The sequence below is a fragment of the Haliaeetus albicilla genome, chromosome 18 (assembly GCF_947461875.1).
Source record: "Haliaeetus albicilla chromosome 18, bHalAlb1.1, whole genome shotgun sequence".
NCBI lineage: Eukaryota > Metazoa > Chordata > Aves > Accipitriformes > Accipitridae > Haliaeetus > Haliaeetus albicilla.
In genome coordinates this window covers 26,281,690-26,293,365 of record NC_091500.1, presented here as the reverse complement: position 1 = coordinate 26,293,365, position 11,676 = coordinate 26,281,690, and positions in this window count along the sequence as shown.

Below are 11,676 nucleotides of genomic sequence, written 5' to 3'. Positions count from 1 at the left end.
TAGCATCCTTTTGGGACTGACTCCCTGGGGAGGCCAGCCTATCTCTTAGCGCACAAGTTCAAAGGGCAGAGGTCAGAGCTGTGAATCAAAAATGTCTTCACTTGCTGATGGATGCATAAGTGTCAACATGCATTGTGTATACGTACGAGGTCTGCAATTTCACCTTCTGTTTTGTAAACCTAGGAGGTTATTCACATACCCCCCCAGCAAAAATGAGCCTGCACTGAAAGAAAATTATTATTACAAAGTCAGTCCCTCTAATGTAATGAAATGCCAGAATTAAGCTTGCCTTTAATGTGGCATCCTGTTGTGTATATATTATGATACACTTTTTTAATGATACAACTGCATCATGCTCCTTTCAGAAGATCCCTGCTTCATTCAGTACACAGGAACAGCTAAGACTTCTTAATGAGAATATATGCAGGATTTTTATTAGCACTGTCCTTCTGCACCCTCTTTTGTTTACTGAACTTGTTCCCAGTACAGCTCTGAATAGAAAATTTAAAAAGTTATATTTTATGTCATTATTCTGAAAGTTCAATTCAGCTGCAGCTGAGTGCTAAGACTCAGTAGTCCAAGGTAGGAAACTAAAAACTGCAGACTAAGCAAGCTGTAAAAACCTAGTTTTCAGGTCCTATGTCCCCCAGGTTGTATGACACAGCCATGTCCAGCTGCATTCACTGTGGCACTACTCATACTCTCCTTGAAAGTTCCCCACTCAACCCTAAAAGTCGACCACATTCTGCAGCAAACACAGCAGAGACCTTTCAGACAGCAGCAACTTTCGGCCCAACCCCAGAAAATATACATCTTTTACTCTTGCTGGGCACTATTACACCAATGTCCTCTGACTGACTGACTGCCTGTAGGATATGTTTGCATAGGACAGAATCCTACAAAATACCTGAAGGTATCATAGGGAAATGTGAAGTTGAAAACCAGAAATTCCCTCTGATCTATCCCAAAATCGACTGCTATATCCAATGCCTGCATGCATGCACACAGAAAAATGGACTCCTCTCTTCAAAGGATCCTGAAGGTGGGCCGATTGACCAAAACTCACAGAATAAGGCAAAGCATCCATTCCTCCTGTTTCCCAGGAGGCAACACGAGTGATGCATTTGTTGCATCGGGAGCACGGAGCTGAGCACTGCCCATTAAGGCAGTGGCAACTGCAGCACGGGACCCTCCACCTTCAGACTGCCAAGAGGTCCAATATGCTACGCCAAAGAAAAAAGCAACACAAATAGCCTGTTTCTTAAAAAGAAGCTGAAGTGGAAACCCATAATCCATTTAAAGGTTTCAGAGCAGAATCCGCCCAGGAAAACCAGCAAGTATGCTCTCTCTGCGGATTCGCTCTTTCACCCATGACTTCTCAACATACCAGCTCTAGGGGATCTTCAATATAGATGCAGGTTTTCTGACGTAGATGCCCTCTTGAGTACTCTAGGATATCCCACCCAGCCTCCAGGCACCAACGCAGAGGGCGTGGGAGTCCAACAGGTCCTATGTTGTATCTGCAGCACTGTGAGGATGTCTTGGCTACCCTCAGTAGCTTATGTCCAGGCATCTGCCTTGCTCCCCAACGACTGAGGCTGTCAGTGTTTTGGCAGGCGTCGTCCATTTGCTGCCATCCACCCAATGCTCCCACATACCCGCCAGCTGCACGTGCCTGGCCAAAGCAGGGTGCCGAAGGCAACAATGAGTCATTGCGGTGTTCACTCAAAGACGCCGTAGCATGAGGAACATGGGTTGTTCTTGCTGTGTTTTGTTTTTAATGGGGCTGAAGCTGTACTTCCCACAGAGCTTAAAAAGTGGAAAAGAAAGCCTTAGATGACCTTTCAAGGGAGGGTAGCTTGGGAGGTGCCTTTTCTTTTAAACTAACCTCAGCAGAAGAATGAGGAAATGGTCGGATAAATGTTAAAATGAATGATGAATCCACACATCAGATAACTGACTTGGTTTTGAAATAATATCATACATCATTATTTTAGATGGAAAAACAGGACTGTTCAAAACTTAAGAGATTAAAACTGCTCCAACTGCAGCCAGTGGAAATATTGCCTTTTGACTTCAATAGAAAAAGAAAATGAGAAAATGAGTTAATCTGCAAAAACTTTGAAATGCTGGAGTGATTACCAGTTGCTGCCAAACATTAGCTTTCCTCCTTTTCCTCCAACTGAATGAGTTACATCTTTCATGGGCAAGTACATTTCATTACCATTTATTTATTTGCTGTCTAGCTTCATAGTTTCTCTACAGATTTTTGACGGGAAGATGAAAAGCTGATCTGTTTCCAGAATCTATGATAGGAAAAACTCCAGCTAAACAAACAAACAAACAAACTAAAAAATGGAGAAAGAAAGCGTCCCTACGTCCTATGGAGATGGCAAGAAAGATTGCTGTTATCTCTTGGAGGGAGCTGAGAGATGAGCTTACAAAATATGCAGACTTTATTGATCATCTTCCCTCAGAGCAAAGCCTTGTTGCTGCTGTCTCAATGGATAATCTGTCATATTGCAGTCCCAGCTTTACCCACTTATACTCACTCTGTGAAAGACAAATCCATAATGACAAATACAAATAACATGTATATGCAGGATGATGCTGAAGGTGGACTGCGCATGAATGGAACTTGTTCGTTTGTTATTCAGGGTAGTGGCACTTCACCACAAAGCAGATTAACCAGCTTGCCACTGCTATAAAGATCTTGTTTCTTTTTCTTCCTCTTCCTTTCCCTAGACCCAGACACAGGCACACAATCCTATCCCATCCTTTGCATTAGCTTTGGTGCTCTTCAGTATGTTCACGCTTTGAGTCAACTCCATATGCCATCACAAACAGTTCACCTTTTTTCCAGTTTAATATTCTTCTTGATTGCAGTAAACTGAATTGGCTTGGTGCAGGGTCAGAAAACACAAGCCAGTGTACATGACAGGAGGAGGGCCAAGGCAGGAGGAGAACAGGGAGAAGGGCACAGAACTTCTTTCTTTACATGGAAATGAGCTGTTAGACCATCTCAAGCCCAAACGTGTAACTTCACCTGTGGCAGCTTCACTGCAGACACTTTAATTCTTTGTTACATGCCCCGTAAACTTGTCTTAACAGCCATCTGCAGCGTGTCAGTACTTATATAGCCTGGCTCAGAGGATTGAAAAATAATGTGATATATGGTGAGCATAAAGAACTCCAAGAGAAAACAACCTTGGAGACCAGATATTAAATGTGTTTAGAGGCCTAAAATGTACAGTGGCATCTACTGAGGTGTTTCCAAAGCACTCAGCTGTCCCTTGAGAGCTATGCATGTCTTTCTAGTTGTAGCATCTTTGCCTTTGAGAACCTGGCCCTCGCTTCCACACAACCTCCTTGGTCATTCAGGACCGTGTCTTGCTTTCTACAACACAGTCCCAGAAGCTGTTTTGGGTCTGTGTGTTGGGGTTTTGGTAGCGGGGCAGGGGCTGCAGGGCCGGCTCCTGTGAGAAGCTGCCAGAAGCTTCCCCGGCTCCGAGTCGGACCCGCCGCTGGCCCAGGCCGAGCCCGTCAGTGACGGCGGTAGCGCCTCTGGGAGAAGAGAGTTCAGAAGGGGAAAAAACCTGCAGTGAGTGAGGGGATCGGAATGGGAGAGGAACCCCTGTGCAGATCCCGAGGGGAGTGAGGAAGGAGGGGAGGAGGAGCGGGGGAGGAGGGGATGCCCCTGCAGCCCGTGGGGAGACCAGACGGCAGGCTGTCCCCCCCCAGCCCACGGAGGGGAGCGGGGGAGCAGATGCCCACCTGCAGCCCGGGGAGAGAGGAGCCCACGCCGGAGCAGGGGGACGGATGCCCCCCAAGATGGCCGCCGCTCCACGGGGAAGCCCGCGCTGGAGCAGGCTGTGCCTGAAGGACTGCAGCCCATGGAAAGGACGTACATTGGAGAAGTTCGTGAACGACTGTCTCCTGTGGGAGGGACCCCACACTGGAGCAGGGGCCGAGTGAGGAGTCCTCCCCCTGAGGAGGAAGGAGCGGCAGAGACAAGGGGTGAGGAACTGACCCCAACCCCCATTCCCCGTCCCCCTGCACCGCCGGGGGGAGGAGGGAGAGAAAACTGGGAGTGGGGTTGAGCTGGGAAGGAGAGAGGGGTGGGGGGAAGGTGTTTTAAGATTTGGGTTTATTTCTCATTTTCCTCCTCTGATTCGATTGGTAACAAATTAAATTGATTTTTGTTTTTTTTTCCCCCAAGTTGAGCATGTCTTTTGCTTGTGACCATAAGTGGTGAGTGATCCCTCCCTGTCCTTATCTTGACCCACGAGTGTTTCTTTATGTTTTCTCCTCATCCCACTGGCGCCAGGGGGGAAGGAGTGAGCGAGCGGCTTCGTGGTGCTTTGTTACTGGCTGGGCTTAAACCATGACAGAAACAAATGTGGTAACACCACCAAAGCCCCTTGCAGCCCACGGTCCATGGGTACTTCCAAGAGCAGTGTTTACGCAGTGTGTGGGAGAAGCAGTGAGACAGCAGCCGGCAGAGCTGTTCCTCACACAACACGCTTTCTCACAGGGAGAAAGCAGAGCTATTGAGCTCATATTCCACCCATTCTTCAGGACCTGAAGCTCTATCCAGGAATACAAGCTGCCAAAGAAAGATACAAGTGGGATGTAAAATTATTTGAATACCTGAACTACCCAATGGAAGGCCAACGTTTCTTTTTTTGACATAGTTGGTCTATTTGCAAACTGGCATTTCAGCTTTGCTAGTATTTACTGAGCTAGCTAACAGCGTGGTTTGCTCTTGAGATGCCTGGAACATGCTTAGACTTATTAATAAGTTTAATCTTCTGTTACATATAGTAATAAACAGGTTTCTACTTGGGATTTTGAAGAACTATTTCATGATTTAGTTAAAGCCTTTCCCTTGGTGGAGTGCCACAGAATTATACAGCTCTTATGTAAAGGAAGATTAGACCAGACTGGTGGAACTGGAGTCATGAGAAATTTGAGAAGAACAAAGGTTTCTCATGGGATGATCCATACATGCATACACTAAAAGGGAGGTTATAAGGTACCATAATTTCCGTATCAAAGCCAAGAAGAAAATAAATAGCATTAGACCGAATTATTTTGAACATGGAGTCTTTTGGCTGTATGTGCTGTTCTTCCTTCTAGCTCTGCTGCTATACAGCTAGAACAGCCTTTGCTGAGTGAACCTTGCAGCCTTCTCTGCCCCTATGCACCGTGCATGGATCCATGCAGGGCACAAACCCTGCCAGCAATGCTGCCTTGGTGTTGCTACTCTACGACCCTAGTTTTGGAAAGAACCAGCTGGCAGTGGCTAATCCCATGGGCAAAACCCGAGAATCCTGGTGTCAGCACCACGGAGCGTGGGTGCACTACGGGTTTGGCAGGCGGATGGTTGCTTCTTTACACAACTGTGCAAAGTACAGTTCTCGTGATAAAACATTACAGTACATTACAGGTTATTTGGGACAAGGGTTACATTTCCCCAAGTCTTATCTTGGTGCCTGATGCATTCTTTGGCAGAAATGGGGATTTGGACAAAGATTAAAGAAGATATGGATGTGAAAAACTGGGTTACCACATGGATGCTGTATTACTGTTACTGGCAGTATTAGCAAGGGTTAGAAATGTGAGGCATATAATCATTTACAGGCACAGGAGAGAAACCAGGCAGTTATTTTCTATAAACCTCAAATACTAGAACAATGGAGCCTTCGGGGATTTAGTAATGCGAACCATAGTTTGGGTTCCAACTCTTACCTCACCTGCTCAGCTTTAACTATTTCTTCATACTTCAGGTAAAAATTTTCCTGAATGCCACACAAAAGGCATTTATATATTACAGAGCCTGAGCTGAAACAGGGTATATAAACAACGGAAACTTGTACCTTCCACAAAGCAAGCTTATAAACACAGACTCAATTACATAGAGGTGTAGCACTATTTTAAAAGCTTTTTGCAGATCTTTATTATTTTATGATCATGGCCTTAGTATCAGCTGTTGAATGGCCAGGAGAATATTGCTTGTCAACACTCCCAAAGGGACCAGTCTGAGAAGGGGTGAGGGCACAGTACACACTTCATCTACCCGCTCCTCCGCCCTTCTGCACAGGGAGATCAGTAGGTCACCAGTGCTCCCGAGTCCCATGTCAGGGGTTTGCCAGGGAATGTACAGCTTGGAGCAACAGGGCCCTCAGTAGTCCTGACCTTTTCAACAGTCCTCTTTTTGACCCGGTGCTCTCCCCTGCACTTCCCAGTCACTGGTGCTTCTGTCTTAAACTCCTTTCTGAGTTACAGCCCACCAAGGATGCAGTTTCATGAGTGCTCAAAGGCTGGCATAGGCCAGGGATGTCACTAACCAGTTCCTGGCTCCTGTTAGCTACGCAGATGCAAGCAGAGGGGACGGGAGAGAGCAGGATGAGAAACCCTGTCTGCAGAACCACTTCCCAATTCACTGCCTGGGGGTCCCTGCTGGAAGGGGCACGGCGACGGGGCACAGCGGCGAGGGAAGCTGTGTGCCCTGCCTCCGAGTGCTCTGCGGTCCGCAGGCTGCCTCTCCTTGCAGGCAGGCTCGTCACCCTCCACTGCCGGTGTCCACGGCAGGCTGTCACTACTCTTTCTTATGCAGTAATTTTGTGGCAGACTTTACGGGAGACTGAGGCTTTTACTGTAAGATAACTGGATCAACCCCTGGAGTTGCAGCCCTACAGTTAAGGTAAGCAGTAATTAATTCTAGGTACTTAAATTAAGCATCCTGGATCCCACCCAAAGCAGCTTGACATCTCTGCTCCTCAGCTTGTCTACCTGTACACTAGACCACTTGCCAGTTCCTCAGAGATGCTGTAAATAACAAGATAATAAAAAGTGCTATAACTCTAAGTACTAGGCCAACTCTTAAAACTGTATCAATTAATCCACTTAGAGAAGTTTCAGAAGAGGCATTTTCAGTATGTTCTGTTTGACTTCTCTTTGAAATGGAGTCTCCAAAACATTTCTAACTTCCCTCTGGAAGAGAGACCCTGAGAGGTACTTGTCTGGTGGAAACACCTGGGAGGTATGAATGGTGATAACAGTTACCTACAAAGAGTATGTTATAGCAAATACTGAGTTTCTCTCAATGTTCTCCTTTCTCAAGGTTTCTTCTTACTATTTTGATTTGGCACTCATCTCTATCTAAACCCTTTAGAAAATCACCAAACAACCAGTTTCATCACAGAGACAAGGAGAATGCATTTCCAATAATTTTCAAGTTTTCAGTAGACCTTTATATTTTCATATAAAGTAGATTACACACAATATACAATATGAAGTAGATGAGATGAAAATACTTTGTAATTAAAGATTTGGAGGTAAACTTGCAACTGAGGAAGGCATAATTGATCTCTGGAGACTATTCAGTGTGTGATTACTAGTGGACTAATTTCTCCACTCCTGCTACTTAACATATCCTGTTTTTTCACTATATTACTGAAAAAAATACTTTGGTGTAATATTATGTCTGCAAATAGATTAGTCTCCACTAGCTATCAAGAGCCAGAGGAACTAAGGTATGGTGCTCAAGAGAAGTTTGAGATTGCTTTTCAATAGTTTCATAATGGCCGTTGCTAAGTATATAAAAATTACTCTTTTATACTCTTATACTCTAAGTATAAAAAAATTACTCTTATATAAAAGCCTGCAAGTTATTATTTTTCTTGCCACATGAAGAGTGGGTTAGTCTTTAAGGAAAATGATGTCCTGGTTATTAGAAAAATACCAAAGGGTATTTGCTGACTGCCTCAGTCTTTCTAATTAGATGCAGTTCTTGAGCTAAGTTACCATCTGGGACTTAGTACTTTGGACAAAAATCAATAGAAGAAAACTTATATGTAATCTTTTTGTGACCATCCCTGCTTCAAATTGACAAAAAGATTAAGTAGTCAAATCAGATCGGGTTTTGAGACTCTGGACTTACTTAGGGGCTTAGAAAGCTCTCACTATAGTTTTTGAAAAACTCTTACCTTATCAAATCCTACTCTGCTATCTCATTTTCTTCCTGAAGGTTGTTTCCTGCTGCTGTTTTATCTAAGGTACAAACACCTGTATGTATGGCCATTTAAAATGCAAGAGGATTATTCCCATTTGCTTCATTGTTACACGACCAAAAGCCTACAGAATGAGCAATCTTGTAAATTTTGAGTACTCCCACCAGGAAGCAATCCACCATAACTTACACTGCAGTAACAATATTGAATGATGAAAGGAGACAGAACTGCAACACACAAAAGGCTGCCAGGCAATGAACAAATACACAAAGGTGGGGTGGAACAGATCCTGTCATGGGAAATTTGTGATATTTCCAGCTTTGCAGATTTAATACTGTGGTGTTTTTTTAGTATCTAAAGTTGGACCTCACCTGAATATATGTGGGTACACCTCTCAGGTGTGTGCCTTCTCTGGCAGGGAGACTTCACAACATAAGGACAGATCAAACTGCTCCCAGGATGGGAAAAGCTTGTGGCTCTAGGTTGCTGCCTGGCAGAGGAACATGCCTCCAAGTGGGATCACTGAGCCCAGGCCACCTGCCATGGCCCACCCCAAGGCAGGAGCACAGCCTGGTGCTACGGCCCCTCTGCCCCTCGGTGGCCTGGCACAGCAGGTCACTGGCTCTGCCTTTACTTCCTAGTCTGGAAAACACTTGAGGCTGAAAATTGGTGTTAAAACCAAGGTTAGAGCTGCTACTAATGCATCTTACTTCAGAATTCTGCTTTTTTTTTCACTATGGATCAGTACTTTATTCTTAGCTGCTAAACTTCTCTATATAAAAAAAAAATATGCTACAGTTTGTGTATGGCAAGAAAGATGAGGAAGTTACCAAAGGAAAAATATGAATTATTTATTCTGCTTTTCAACTAACTTTTGAATGCTCCAACTAATATTCAACTAGTATTTGGGGGTTTGTGAGTTGTTTTCAGGAGTTGATCGTGGAGTTAGGACTTCTTGGTGTATCCTCTTTCAGTGCAAGAAATGTGCACAGACCTACATTCCTGCCTGTGGTGGGAATCCAAGTAATCAAGGAATTCAGTCGCTTTATTAAGCCACACACATGTCCAAATTGAGTCCTTTGTAAAGCTTAGCTGTCAACAAAGTCTTTGGAAGGACTTAGCACACATCCCCTATGTCAGGTCATGCCTCTATTGTTTCTCCTTACGCCTAAAAAGGAATTTTCTGCTTCTGATACTCATGATGAATGAAATGATGTGTTAAAGAAGACAACTTGGCATGCAGAGAGGATGAGAAGGTGTCGGTCTTCTGCTTTGTTACTGAGCACCTGGCATCCTTTTATTTTATATTATACAGTTGTTATCCAAGAAAAAAACATTTAGGTCAGCCTGTAGAAAAGAATATAAAGATAATCCTATAATATAGACTCTCCAGTTTAGAAGATGCTGGAAAGAAGATAAACTGGGAAATAAGTTGGAAGTTCTTAATTTCTTTGGAAGTACTTTGTATCTTGTGGGCATCACCAAAGAAGAGCCTCTTTAGCAGAGATTAGGACACAGTGACAGGTAAATTAGTAGGAAAGGGCATCCCCAAGGGAACAGGTAGTGGCAGGAGAAAAGGTGAACAGGATGCAACGGGCATCAGTCACCACTACTGCTCTGAGAGATCGCAGCTCAGCAGTTTGCATACAGAGTAACTCACACACTACAACCTCTGCTATTACCACCAGCAGCATTCATGACATGATTAGATATGCTGGACTCAGTCAAGGCACCATAATCATGTATTGTGCACAGTCACTGCAAAAGAATATGTGGGCTACTAAGAAACTAGAAATTCAAGTTCTTTGCAAAAGGAACATGCTGGTACAGACCAAAGTGATGAAAAAATATGATGATTTTCACTTTTAACATAAAAAACTCCAGCCCTCAAAACCATTTGTATGAATGAGAAATCCCCCCCCCAAAACCTAGAAATGCACCACTCAGACTCATGACAGAACTTAATCCTACTACAGTCATTTTCACATATCAGGTGACTGTAAGAAAAAGAAGTTTTAAAGCAATACTGAGAAGTCACAACAGTGTCTTTCATACACTAATTGAGAATTTAGCTTGGAGAGGAATCAGCATTATAACTGCAGAGCACGAAGAGCTTCACTTGAAGATCCTTCAGAAGAGCCTTCACTTGAATCTTTTCAGTGTCAGTACTCCACTCTCCCCCCAAACAGATTATTTAATCCAAGTTGCTAGTCAGCAAGAGTTTCTGCATCAAGAAATAATTGTCTGAGCACAAATCTCTCCAGTGCCTCAGGAAATGCCTGGAGGCCTCCTCGCTCAAAAGCAAGCAGTTATCACATCTGCTGCTCCAGAGTCAATTATACTGGACACAGGTGCACATCATAAATTATAGACCCTGAAGCATAAAAATTTGATCAAAAAAAAGACAATGATTTTTTTTTTTCTACCAAACATACCATTCCAAAACTTTGAAAGTGGATTCTTCTATCTGAAGGCTTTTCATTTTATTCAGAGAATAACACAATATTCAGCAACGTCACCTTGACAATCACCTCAAACAATGCCGCTTCAAAAATTTTCGCAGGTGATTCATGAAGAAAAACAAACCTTTCTTTCTTCCTTGTAATAACAGGCTCATCACAAGACATCTACTTTTTACTTCTAATGACAGCCAGTAAAAGAAAGGATTCCGTGGGTGCGGTCTCACCCATGAGTCTACACATCTTTCATCTCTCCCAGTGGGCATATTCTCAAAGTGTCAAGCTACTCTATTTAGATTTAGTGGCAGCTGATTTGAGTAGCTTTGCAGATACACAAAAGACGAAGCAACTTATCCTCTGTGGAAGAAGGCAGGAACATGTGAACCTTAAGGGCAGCTCCTCACTGTTGCAGGTGCCATGCCATATATTCTCCTCCCAGCAACTTACTGTCTCTAACTTAAAAGTACACGGGCCTTTTCCCTCGACTATTCCAATTGTAAAGCACTTCCAGATCCTTACTGATCTTCATCTAAATTCTAACAGCTGATGGCTTTCTAATGGTTTTCAAGGCAAGGATCAGTAAGATCCCCTATGATTTTGTAACTTCAGTACATCTTTATTTCTTAAAATATTTTTGTTTCCTAGGACAGACATTTCTGGGTGTTGTCATGCTGCATCAACACTATCGTAAACAAATAGCTGAATCTCACCTGGAAACAATTGTTCCATCTCTGTAAAAAATGTTTCCTTTTTACAACTTGATGCAGACAATTTGTATTCCTTTTCATAGAAGGCAAGGCTTCTCCATTAAGTTTCTGTTTTAAAATGGAGCAGGGAGGAGAACAAAAACCAAAAAGCTAGTATTTGGTTAACTGGACATACAATTTAATTAGAGCAATTATTCTAATTGCTTCAACTGAACACAAAGTTAAAAAACAAACAAAAACAACAAAAAAGCCACAACAGATTGAAAATCTCCTAAAGTCACACTCCCTGGTCACATTTCCCAAATAAATGCTAATTTGCTTTGTGATTGGTGGATACTGCTTCAGGAACGCGGAACAGTCCCTAACGGGACTGAAAAGCAGCTATTCAAGAGATAAAGAAATAATAAAGTGGCCTAGTTATAAAACAGACCTTGTTGCAGCAAAGGGAGGGTTCAAGCGGAATTTGGATGGAGTCTACTCTTAGTAAAGTTCCAT